Source organism: Glossina fuscipes, unplaced genomic scaffold, assembly GCF_014805625.2.
Source record: "Glossina fuscipes isolate IAEA_lab_2018 unplaced genomic scaffold, Yale_Gfus_2 1, whole genome shotgun sequence".
Classification (NCBI taxonomy): Eukaryota; Metazoa; Arthropoda; class Insecta; order Diptera; family Glossinidae; genus Glossina; species Glossina fuscipes.
In genome coordinates, this window is record NW_023998415.1 from 28649964 (window position 1) to 28661961 (window position 11998).

General features: G+C 32.9%; 1 pseudogene; it reads right to left on the reverse strand.

Moving 5' to 3' along the window:
• Positions 1–3868: 3868 nt before the first annotated feature.
• On the reverse strand, positions 3869–4637 carry LOC119632611 (annotated as a pseudogene).
• Between the last annotated feature and the right edge of the window lie 7361 nt (positions 4638–11998).

The window sequence follows — 11998 nt, forward strand, 5'->3', positions numbered from 1 at the left end:
TATGTTAGGAGACCTTTGAATCTTGTTTCTACGTCTTATGAAAACGTCTTTGGGGAAAACAAAGGGTATTATGAATAGTATTGCGTAGGCGTGATCGAATTTTTCTATTATTGTACAAGTAATACATAATCGCGCATTAAATATGCATTCAAATTTTTATAGGTTTATTTGCTGTGGTTCGCGAGTAATGGGCGAAGAAGCGATTTTTTCTTTTTCCTTTTGGAAAACAGAGGTGTTTTCGCTTTACATTATACTCAAGGCGTGTCCTTTGACCGATTTGGCTCATTTTCACTACCAACTTGCGTGCAAGAGCTGACAGTGTTTCCGCCAAATTTCAAGTTCATTTCAAGCTTCATTTTTGTGGCACGCTTAAGTCGATTCCGAATTTGATGATAATCACGAACTTATATAATTTGTGGGTTCTCCGAAACTTCCCTCTGGGTGTTGCGAACGTTTTGACAAAATGAATATACCTCTCATTCCTGGCTGATGGATATAAATATATTTTTTTCGTGCAAGACCTGCCTCTAATATATCTAGAAAAAAAAAAAAACAATTGAATGCATTAATTAATTTTTTGTAAATAAATATGAAACAATATCGACAATTTTATGTTCAAAGATACATTATGTAACTTTCAGGCAATTGATTTAACATTGGAAAAAAAAAAAAACAAAATTCGACGCAAATACTTTTAAAAAATTATGTACATGCGACGATTAAAGTAATTTCAATCGATGAACTCACTGATCATACTCACTCCTGATAAAAAGAAAACGAGATTCGCATTTTTCTTTAAGATGATAATTAATTTAGGTTGCTTTACATATTGCGATCTTTCTCTTCTATCTTTTCATATATTTATGTTAGGTTTAGGCAATAAGTTGCGTAAGGCTAAATGTCTTTGCATGAACAAAGCTGTCATGCATATTGTGTTACAATTAGGCTTACATAGAATTTCACATTTGAAATGCTCTTATATAATTTTATTGAGGCAAATTGTTAATGCTTTCCATACGGTTCTATTAAAGCGAGCAAAAGCAAGTCTTAGTTGCGAGTAACAAATAATTTTATCTAATCCGAATATAATTTACTTTCTTTTTTTCTTTCTTACTAGAAATAGAATAAATTGCAATTTAGCAGAAAATAGATTAAATTAAAAAAAAAAAAAAAAAAAAAAAGAAGAAAAGAAGAAAATGCAAGAAATAAAATTGATTTGCAACAATCGTATATTACGAGAAATTTTCAATGAAATTTCTTTATGCCACTTGCATACTCTGATGCGTATTTCAGAGAGAATGTGAAAAGAAGAACAGTAACAAATGGTAAACATGTTCGCCTGAAGACGAATCTTGGATACCCATCAGTTCCAAACTCCAAATATGTTATGAATGAAGTAAATTTCCTTTCGAACTCCGGACACAGAGTATGTATGATTTAATAGCCCCTTCTTCTATTAGCAGTAGGTGAACGAAAAATCAACGAACGGTAGTATCGCTTCGGATTTTTTACCAATATAATATTGCTATTTCTCTCTCTCTCTCTCTCTAGCCATTGGATCGCACATTAATATGTTAAGCAAAAGCAAAAGACAAAGATTTCAATATAATTTTAAATTGTTGTTGCCCAGGTCTGGCTCATAAGAGAAGTTCAATCGTAAAAATCCTCAATTGCTGTACGTAGATGTGCTTAATTGAAAGAATTATTTAATAATTTTTCGTATTGGTTTGCGGTTATAATAGCCATTTTTGATCCTTTGAACAAACCACACTGACCAATGGCGGTTCAATCTGTCTTAGCAAATAAAAAGCCTATACATCTCCAAGCTCCCAGCCAGGTTGATTTGGAAAACAATACTCGCGAGTAAAAGTTAAGACGGACGGATGAATTGACAGATGAACTAACCTGCCTGCATCATTCCAAACGCAGGCATGCAATTAGTTTACCTTCATCCTGATGGCGTCAGCAATTATAAAATAAAACTAAAAACAATTCATGGCTGCCTTCGGAAAATTTAAACTAAAAATGCTGGCAAATTATTGGATTCGCAAGAAATTGTGATTATATTACGAAACTATTTACTGTTTTTTAAAACTCAATCCTAACTCTTTACGCTGGCTGGAGCGTAGGAAAAAAAACACTTTAAATATATAAAGTTCGCTCATTCGAACGTATCTCTCTCCCTCTACAACTCGTTTTCGCGAAATATTTGAAATGCGAATGTAAAGGCGATTGCGAAAGTAACTCGTTTCAGATCAAAAAACTAACAGTTTTGCTAATGTTTTCATCAACACTTTCTGTCTATTTCATTACGCCAATGTAAAAAGTAAAGATTGAATTACATACGCATTTAATTCGCATCATTGACTATAGAAAGAAGAAAAAAGAAGAATTGATATATATTTTTTCATATTTCCTCGTTTTGTGATTACATCAGCGAAATATTTTTCTGCAGTTCCAATCGTAACGTTTCCTATAAAATAAAATTTATTTTTTTCTTTTTTTTGTAGATAGCGCACAGGCAAACGCACATTTCTACACTTTGCAAAAGTGTTGAGCCTAATAACAGACAAAGAATCAGTTGAACGAAATGATTATCGTATACATACATGAGTATGGATTGAATGCATGAAAAGTGGAAAGAAATTTTGATCTTCGGAAAGCTTAATACTTTTTATTGCCCATAATATATGTACTATGCTAGTAGTACTTATATATATATATGCACCTTTTTTTTCGAAGAAACTTATTATATATATATAGAAATAATGCAATAACTGATGATAAACGTTCTTTCTCATCTTCTGCATTATTTTTCTCGCACACATACATGAGCGCATACAGTTGCGTATAATAAATAATTCTTTTCCACAGTTCCTTTTAACTATTACTACAGTATTTCAGTTTTGCTAAACAAGCAATTCTTACGATATAAATCTTTTCAAATTTTTATTTAACTCAATTGCTTAAATAAGTTAATAAATTATTGCGAAAACCATATTCCAGAGTTACTTTTCATAACTTAAATACGAGGAAAGAGTTTTCACCTACAATATGCTTAACGCAGTTTCCCTTTCAATAACACGATGCTTTCATCAACTGCGTGTCATATAGTGTTCTCTAGTCTTGGCAGAACACTCGAAGCCATCGCAAATATTTGGTCCTTTCAATTTGTCCAATAGTAGTAAGCAGTGGAACGGGTGTTAAAGTCTTTGTTTGTTTAACACTAAACCTACCGACATTTCATGTATACCTATTTCTATCATGAGCGGTCAAAGAAACATATGTAAAGTAGACAGTAAACAAGTAGCAGAATATTCAAAAGGTATTGTTTTTTAGGTGGAAAGTCAGTACTCGTAGCTCAACCAGTTAAATGCACTGTTAAGCATTTAGTGAGGAGCTCTAAGCCTAGACGTAGGTTATTACTGGTGACAATTCAAAGTTTTTAACCTTAAAATTCATTGGAAGAAATTGATCCTAGTTTTCCCACTGTGTCCTCGCTTGCTTTTCAGTTCACTGTAAATAGTTTATCATTTAAATTTATTAGTTGTATAACATATTCGTAAATAAATGCGTGAATGAGTCTATATATGTACTCGATATTACAGTATACATATACAATAGTCTGAAAAATAATTTGCTTGCTCATATTAATCATGCAACTCTGTATTCATGTAAATGCTTGTTAGAGGAGGATAGACGAAATAGCAACAACTAGGCTCTGCTAAGACAAGAAAATTTCTTTACAGTGATTTTTTCTTATGGAGAACTGAAAATACAGTAAACATAAGTATATAATAAAAAAAGAAAAAAAAAAAAAATGATGAAAAGACTTATACACACTTATACGCACGCATATGTCACCAATTTAGTATTCCCCATTTGCCGGCGAAATTTCATCGGGTGGTGCATAGAGGATTTCAAAATGCTTTTGAACCAACGGATGGGATTCCTCTTTGTCGACTTCTTTGCAGAAAATTTCAATGTCAAGCAATCGAGAGAAATAAAGGTCTCGTTCTTCTTCTTCTAAGCCTTGCAAATTCAGACGCATACACATAGCCTGAATCGATAATTCGTCGATCCGTTGATTCGTTGCAGCAATCGCGTTCTCGTTGAATTTCTTAATGATGCTAATCGCTCTCTCTGCTTTCGTGATCGACTCTAATGCCATTGATGATGATACCGTTGAGTGTGCTGCTGAAGCTGTCGTCAATGATTCGAATTTTTGTTGAATCGCTGCAGCTGCAGGCAGCATTTTGTTTACATTAGTCGTTCCGTAACCCATCTGCGCACCATCCCGAGCTGCACTCGCGTCATAATCCTTTACATCGTAATTGGCCCTTGACTAATTTATCAATTGGTATTATCTTGTCAGCCTTGACTTTTTCAAATGAAGCTTGTAAAATTTGAAAATTCTGAATATATTCATGCTCCGAATCCGTACAAAAGTTGACGTGTGTCATGGACACCGAAGAAGGAAATAGCATATCCATAAATTGACAATAAGCAGCTCCTGTGCGAAGCTCCTCGATTTTGCCGAATTGCGCCTGCAAACGTTCATTAACCCAAGCCAACATATCGTGTACGGATAAATTTTCGCTTATTGCATTCGTCGAATACACATTCGTAGCCATTCTTGATGATGATGATGATGATGATGAGATGAGTATATATATGTATATATAACTAATTGGCACTGGTCTTATCTGCGTTGTATTAATTTTCGTTGTTCCTTCAAAGCAAAATTGAAAACAAAATGAGGAACGGAAACGAAGAGAGCCAGATATTAGAAGAATAAATTTTTTGCACGTCAAAAATTCTTCAAATCATTTTCTTACTTTTTTTTTTTAAATATATATATATAGATATATAGATAAAAATATATATTGAATTTCTTTAGCGAGTTTAACTTTTAATTTTTGTTGCTGCGCGTTTACCGTTCAGCTTTTTATTTCCTTAGATCTGCAATTATTTTCAACGCTATGTTTCTATAAAATTTTGATTAAAATTAAAATGTTACGACGATGACAAAATATTTTTCTGCAATTGATAAGTAGTTTTTTCTAAAAGATATGTTCTACAGTTTTTATTTTTTCTTTTCTCTTTTTTTAAAATAAATTATCAAAATTTTTTTCGATTATAATGACTTGTGTCCTGCTGCAAGACAAAAACAGCCAAACAATTGGCAACTAAGCATCGAGGAGAGAAAACACTTATCACAAATAAGTGCATCTCGCCATTTGTGATTCGGATGAAAGGTCATGACACTGTTATAGCGTAGTATAATAAGAAAATGAAAGTAATACACCTCGAGTAAGTCAAGATGCTGCGATAGGGCGCCTAAAACGCGCATAATAAATAATGCAAGAAAGCATAGCATAGCTGTTTTATAAAAAAAAAAAAAAAAAAAATTCAATACTGAATATAAATTAAATGCATACTGTTGCCAATTGTCTACTTTCCAGTTTTACTTAATTTTAACCAAAATCTTAGGATGTGTATTTCCCAACCCAAGTTGACGACCCTGGACAGTGAATCATCATTGGCTGTTAAATAGTTGGAGTAGGGGATTAAGTTCAGTATGTTACTTGGAGAGATATTTCCTATTTGCGAGTTTATTAAAAAGAAATAATTTGTCTAATTGGAAAAAAAAAAATGATTTCTTATCTGCTATCATGTAAACTACCAGTGTTTGATGTTGCATTTAAAAATTTTATTGCATATGTAGCAGATTTTTGGGAAATGCTGTATATTTCCAAATGTCTACATTACGCGTTTATCGCATAAGTAATAATAATCGCGAGTTTCTCTCTTTTGACTCATTTTGCTTTGTTTTTTAAGATATCTAGGCGACTACAAGAATGTCGACGATTTAGTCGCAGTCGATTTGAAAGATGAAAAGGTCCCAGACGTGCAAGCTCTAATAAAAAAATTAGTAGACAATAATGATAACGATGAAGGACAAGACAATGAAGATCCTTGACTGATGAGGCAGTTCTAAAAATATATGCGAACTTGCACGTTGCAAACCATTTTCATGGACTGAGTGCGTCACATGCAAGGTTGCTTTCCTGTATTTCGCTCATAAATATTATGGGAAATTCTTATGCTAACAAATAATATAAAAACATAATCATTTGTCTACGCCCACAATAATTTTAGTAATAAACGCGTAATGATGCCAAAAGACGCCTTTTTTTTGAACGCCAATATTATTAACTGGCTTTTATTGTCATTACATTCCTATAAGAAATGATTTCTTCTTCTTGTCCTATTAATTACAAATACTATTAGTAGCATAGTGGTTGACACCAACTTAAATCATTAATGGATTTGTCTTCGAATGACTTACCGAAAATGAAATTTTTCTTTATATTAAACATCATTAAGGATTCATTTTGTTAGTTAGATCTTTATAAAATATTCGGATAATTTGTTGGTTAAATTTGTTATGATTAGATGGTGTTATAATAGGTCTTCAGAGGTATTCAGAGAAAACGTAAAGACGACGACTATAGTAGATAAGATTTAAATACAGTTTGCACCCAAAATGAATGATATACGATGTACTCCTATCCCATGTACTAAGTTATGTTCTAAATAAGTCCTAAGTTAGTCAATGTTATATATATTGAGCCCAGCCATTCGTGGTGCATCAAGTCCGCTTCGAAGACAATCAAGAAATAACACATAGTTTTAAAGTTGATTATATTTTGCTTTTACCGCAATTGTATTATCAACACAAAAGCCATTATTAGTTTGCACTGCGCAAAGTAATAACAACTTCGTATTTATGCACCTCGAATAGACTGCAATATATGTATGTACTCTCTACCTAGATTCTATCGGTGTTTAAGATACAATTTTCAGATCACAGAGAGCCGTCAATATATTCGTTCATTAAAACTTCTTTCAAATCTGCCTGCATATGTTTTGTGCGTGTATTTGTGCATTTGTGAATGGAGTTATTATATATATGGAAGGGTGTGCAAAAGTGAAAATATGTATATATAATAAAACTGGAAGGTATAGGCATTTAAGGACATTTCTTAAAGCACATTCACTGTATTAATGGTTAACAATCGAAACAGAAAAGAAGAGAGAAAAAATCAACAAATTTTTCGTGCAACAATCGCATCATTACATTGTTAACATAGCATTGCGATATTGTTGTCTTTTTAAAATCAGAACTCATGTGATATTTTTTAGGCAGTGAATATGTGTATCACAAAATGTTGGCATTTTGGAATACCCTTTATTCACATATATACTCGGCATCCAACGTTGTTGGTGGCATACATGCATGTAAGCATGTAAGCGGGGAGGCGCTTTGTATGCTTTGACAGCAACTCTCATCTTCATTTGTCGGCTGGTTATCAATATTGTAACTAAAGCGCAATCCACGATGCCGTATGTTTTCCATCGTTTGTTTTGTTTGTTTTCATTTTTGATTGATGCTGTTCAACCTATATCTGTACGCTCTCGTATATATGCATTTTTGCATATTCAAGCAAGAAAGTGTACCTACGTAGCTTCCAGCGTTTTTCTCTTTTATGCCATGCATACGTTTCGAGCGCGTTGAGCATTTAATTGAACGTCCGTCTCGTTTACATTGAAATGAATTGTGATGCGTGTGAGTTTACTGACATTATCTTCACAAACATCTGAAATCATATTTTAATCAATAGGTACTCAATTATGTGCACATGTACGCGCCATGCATGCAGACACAAATATAATTTTTCGATGAGCATATAAAACATATGGTAATTAAATGCAATATTCTTGAACGCAATAAAAAATGTTTAAAAAAAAAATTAAAAAAAAAAAAATAAATGGAAACTTTTTTCTAATAATCATTTCCACAATTTTGAATTTCAGAACTGCAAAATAACGACATTTATATTATGTCATCATCATCATAGTTGTGCAAAGCACACTAAGTAGGGCAGTAAAATAGCTAAAATAAACATTTTACTTAATGTCTGGTCAACATTGTTTAAATTACTTCAGTATTCTTTGTAAGATGTAATGCGAATTCTAGACACTGTCGTTTCTAATTCTAATTCTAATTCTTCCGAAATAAAACGATTTTTTTTTAGTTTTCTACACCTCGTTTTCTACAATGGCTGAGCATATCTCGGTCGTGTACGTATTCACACGACCTTTATGAAAACTTAAATCAATTTTTCATTAAGCATAACTTAAGTCCATTGACGCGTCTTAAAGGTAACTCAAAAACAAAAGTTCAGAAAAATCCCAAGAACTTTCTTTAAGTAGCTTAAGTGTTGACTTACGATGGAGTCTCATTAATATTGGGTTTTTTTCGCTCGTTCTGACATTTTTCGTACAATTTTTCGTGTGCAGGAAACAGGAATTTTGCTCCATTCTTCCTGTAGTCTATTTTTCATATCTTGGACGGAAGGGATTGAGTGTTTTCGCACACGGCCGTCCAATTCATCTCACATACTTTTCACGGGATTCGTGCCTGGCGATTGGGGAAGGGGGTGAAGCACTTTGAAGCAGTTACATAAGGGCCATCCTTGAATTAAGCGGAACTTATGCTTGAGATCGTTATCTTACTAGCGTTTGAATGTTTCCTAAACACCAAGTTTGTCCGCACTTTCTTTCAAATTTTCCTTCAATATCCTTAAATAACTTTCCTTGTTTAGAATGCCATCTATAAACATCAATTTTCCGATTCCATTGGCTCTAATGCATAACAAAACTATAATATGACCATTGCCATGCTCGTTGAATTTAAAAGACTTAGCTGCGTAGTTAATAGAAAGCTAAGATTAGAAATTTTTTCATTTGTTTCATCATCTCTGCTGTCACCAGCAATCGTTCCACTATAAATCGGCCGTATTTTATTAAGTTAATGATATGCTGTTATTTTTCTTGGTATCCTTCCTTATAAGCCAAAAACAAAAACCAACATTAATGACGTTATGTTTTTTGAGTTGTTGAAGTTATTTAAAGAAAGCCTAGTTTCAAGTTTTTTACGACGATAACTGAAAAATAATAAAATCTTTAAGAAGTAAATTAAATTTGAATCACGCCATGGTTCATTTTGAGCAACTGCCATTGCGTGGGCTGTCACGAAAAGTGTTCCTGTGCGAAAAAATAATTTGTAATATTTAGTTTATTAATGTCGAAACGAGCGAACAACTGTGCTAGGCGAAGTGGTATAGGGCGCCTAACGATCGGCGTTGCCTGACTGTAATGTCTTTACTTGCAGTTCGTTGCTTGCTGATCGATGAGATCATGAAAGAGGAGAAATATGATTATATGCTGATCGGCCAAAAATGCTTATGAGTATTGATGATAAAAAGATAGCTTGCGAGAAAACCTGGTAAGGCCTCTGTTAAGGGTAATCCATATGTTTGCCGAGATGCATTAGAATTCTTTTCATTTCATTCCGAGTCCCATAGGAAAAAGAAAAATCTTTACTCACATGGAAACTAAAAATATTATTACTTAAGGTAGGCTGATGCAAGTTTAACGCTTTTATTTAAATCAATCAAATTGGGAACAATTCTAGTAACAATAGCATGCAAATTAATATATAGAGTAGATCTGCTTAATATTATACTTTTTTAATTGATACGATAACTAAGAAGTAAGCCAGTCATTTATTTGATTATCGCATTAATTAAAATCCATTGCTTTTACATAAATAATGTGTAACGTGTGCATTGACAATCAATAATCATTAAATGTTAATCACTATGTTGAATACGTAGCAACCCATCAAATTATAAACGTATAAATATCAGTAACAGAGATATAAACGATAGATTCACAGATAATGACCGCATCTGCATCAGTGGTCTATCTTGCGTCAATGGCGCTAAAAGCATGAAAGATTAACAAAAAACTTTTATCACAAATTCAATAAACACTTAATTATTAAATACTTAATTACACGGGGTGATTGATAAAAACATAGATAGACACATAGATATAGATATACACAAATACACATATACACTCATAAAAGAAAGATAGATATAACCCTTCTTCATGCGCTATTGCTATTAATATAAAGTATATTATATTCAAAAATTAAATTTTCATTTAAATTATTTTGTGGTTTAAATAATAAAACTTAATCACCGATAAAGAAGAGAAAGAGAGAGAGAGAGAGAGAGAGAGAGAGAGAGAGAGAGAGAGAGAGAAAACGCTTTGCATGCTTTATAATAGAATGCAATATACAATGCATGTAGGGACAGACAAAAAAAACTATATAATTGCATTTAACAGAGCAATACATTAAAAAAGTTTGTACATACAATTACACGCATATATTTATTACATTATAGTTGGGCAAGGCCGAGCATTAAATACCCTACACAACATTATCTAACACAATTCTTATTCTCTATAACGCAACCTAACATCATAGTATAAGATTAGTCCTTACATAGCGCAGAATCCAAAAGTAGGCGTATGGGTCAATTTCCATCACCACATATTAAAACGTAGACATTTCTTAGCCACTTATGCCGAGAAATTTTGAAAATTGCAATTTTTTTTCCATATAACGACTTCTCAGGGTAGGGAGCTATGTGGGGAGTGGTGGAAAAAGTGAACTGATCCGTACCATTTTCAATAGCGTTCGTCATTGCATGAAAGCACGTCACTGTACCAAATTTTATCAAAAAATATCTCAAAAATTGCGACCTGTAGTTCGAACACAAATTTATATGGACAGACATTAGACGGCTAGGCGGACAAACGGATGCTCTCGTATAAGGAAAAATGAAGTTCATACGACAAAAATGTCAAATTTTCTATGCTTCATGTTGAAAATTATATCATATAAGTAACTGTGTCAAAGTTGGACCATATCGGTCTATTTTTTTGGATCCTACCTTAATAAGAATTTTCACGAAAATTTGATATTATAGTAATTTCATAAAACCATCTACGCCTATTTTTGGAACTTGCCCCATGTAAGGATTAAACTTGTATTACATGAGACTGCGTTTTGGAACCGCTTCCACATAAATACGCCCATGAAAAATATGCTTTTATATAGAACGAATTATGTTAGACAATGTGATGTCGGGTATTGCAGGGTCGGTCTTGCCCGACAATAATGTTCTTACTTGTTTTTACTTTAGTTGACGAAAACTACGAAAATAATCGAAATCATTGACGTCGCTGATAGAGTTTTACTTAACATAAGCTATAAAAGGGAAGTATGAAATTTTTCTTAGATTCGATTTGAAACGTATTGGATCAGGCTTGCGTTGTGAACAACATTTTCAAAATATTTCACTTACGTGAACATGGAAAAGGTTTGCATGTCGGTAACAAAACAGAGGCCATTAGTTGTTGACGTATAAAAAAAAATATACCACACAAGGGCAGTTAAAACCATTAGTGTGCCGTCTAATAAACGAATTTTCAATTAAACAGAGAAAACATGACGCTTTTCATTGGTATCATTATATTTATGTCAACGTCATGAAAGCGCAACATTTGTCATAAATCTTATTTGCCCTAAAATAACCCGCATACCGACACAAAACAGGTAACTATCATTTTACATAAAGAGGAAGAATGCGAAGAAGTCGAATTTACCTTCACTTTATTTTTACCTTTTTGTTTAGGATCAGAAAGTGAAATGGATCACTAAGGACTTTTAATACTTGTAGATATATACACATGTATATTATCGGATAACTACAAAAGGATTAGTTGGTGAGAAAATTCTGGATTGTGTTTCGGCAAAAAACAACTAAACGTTTATCCCTAATGTACAAAAGATCACTTTCAACTCCTATTTTTTTGATAAACAAATTATTGGCCATCGTTACAGGGGCAGAGTAAACCATAGATGATGCCTTGAATTTAGTTAATTGCTTTCACAATATCGAATAAGAGATGAGGCATGGTTGCTTAACCACGCAACCTATCAGTTGTAAACTATAGTAAGCAAACTCGCGATCTTTCTCAATGAAAAAAATAATAATTCCTCGAAACCATT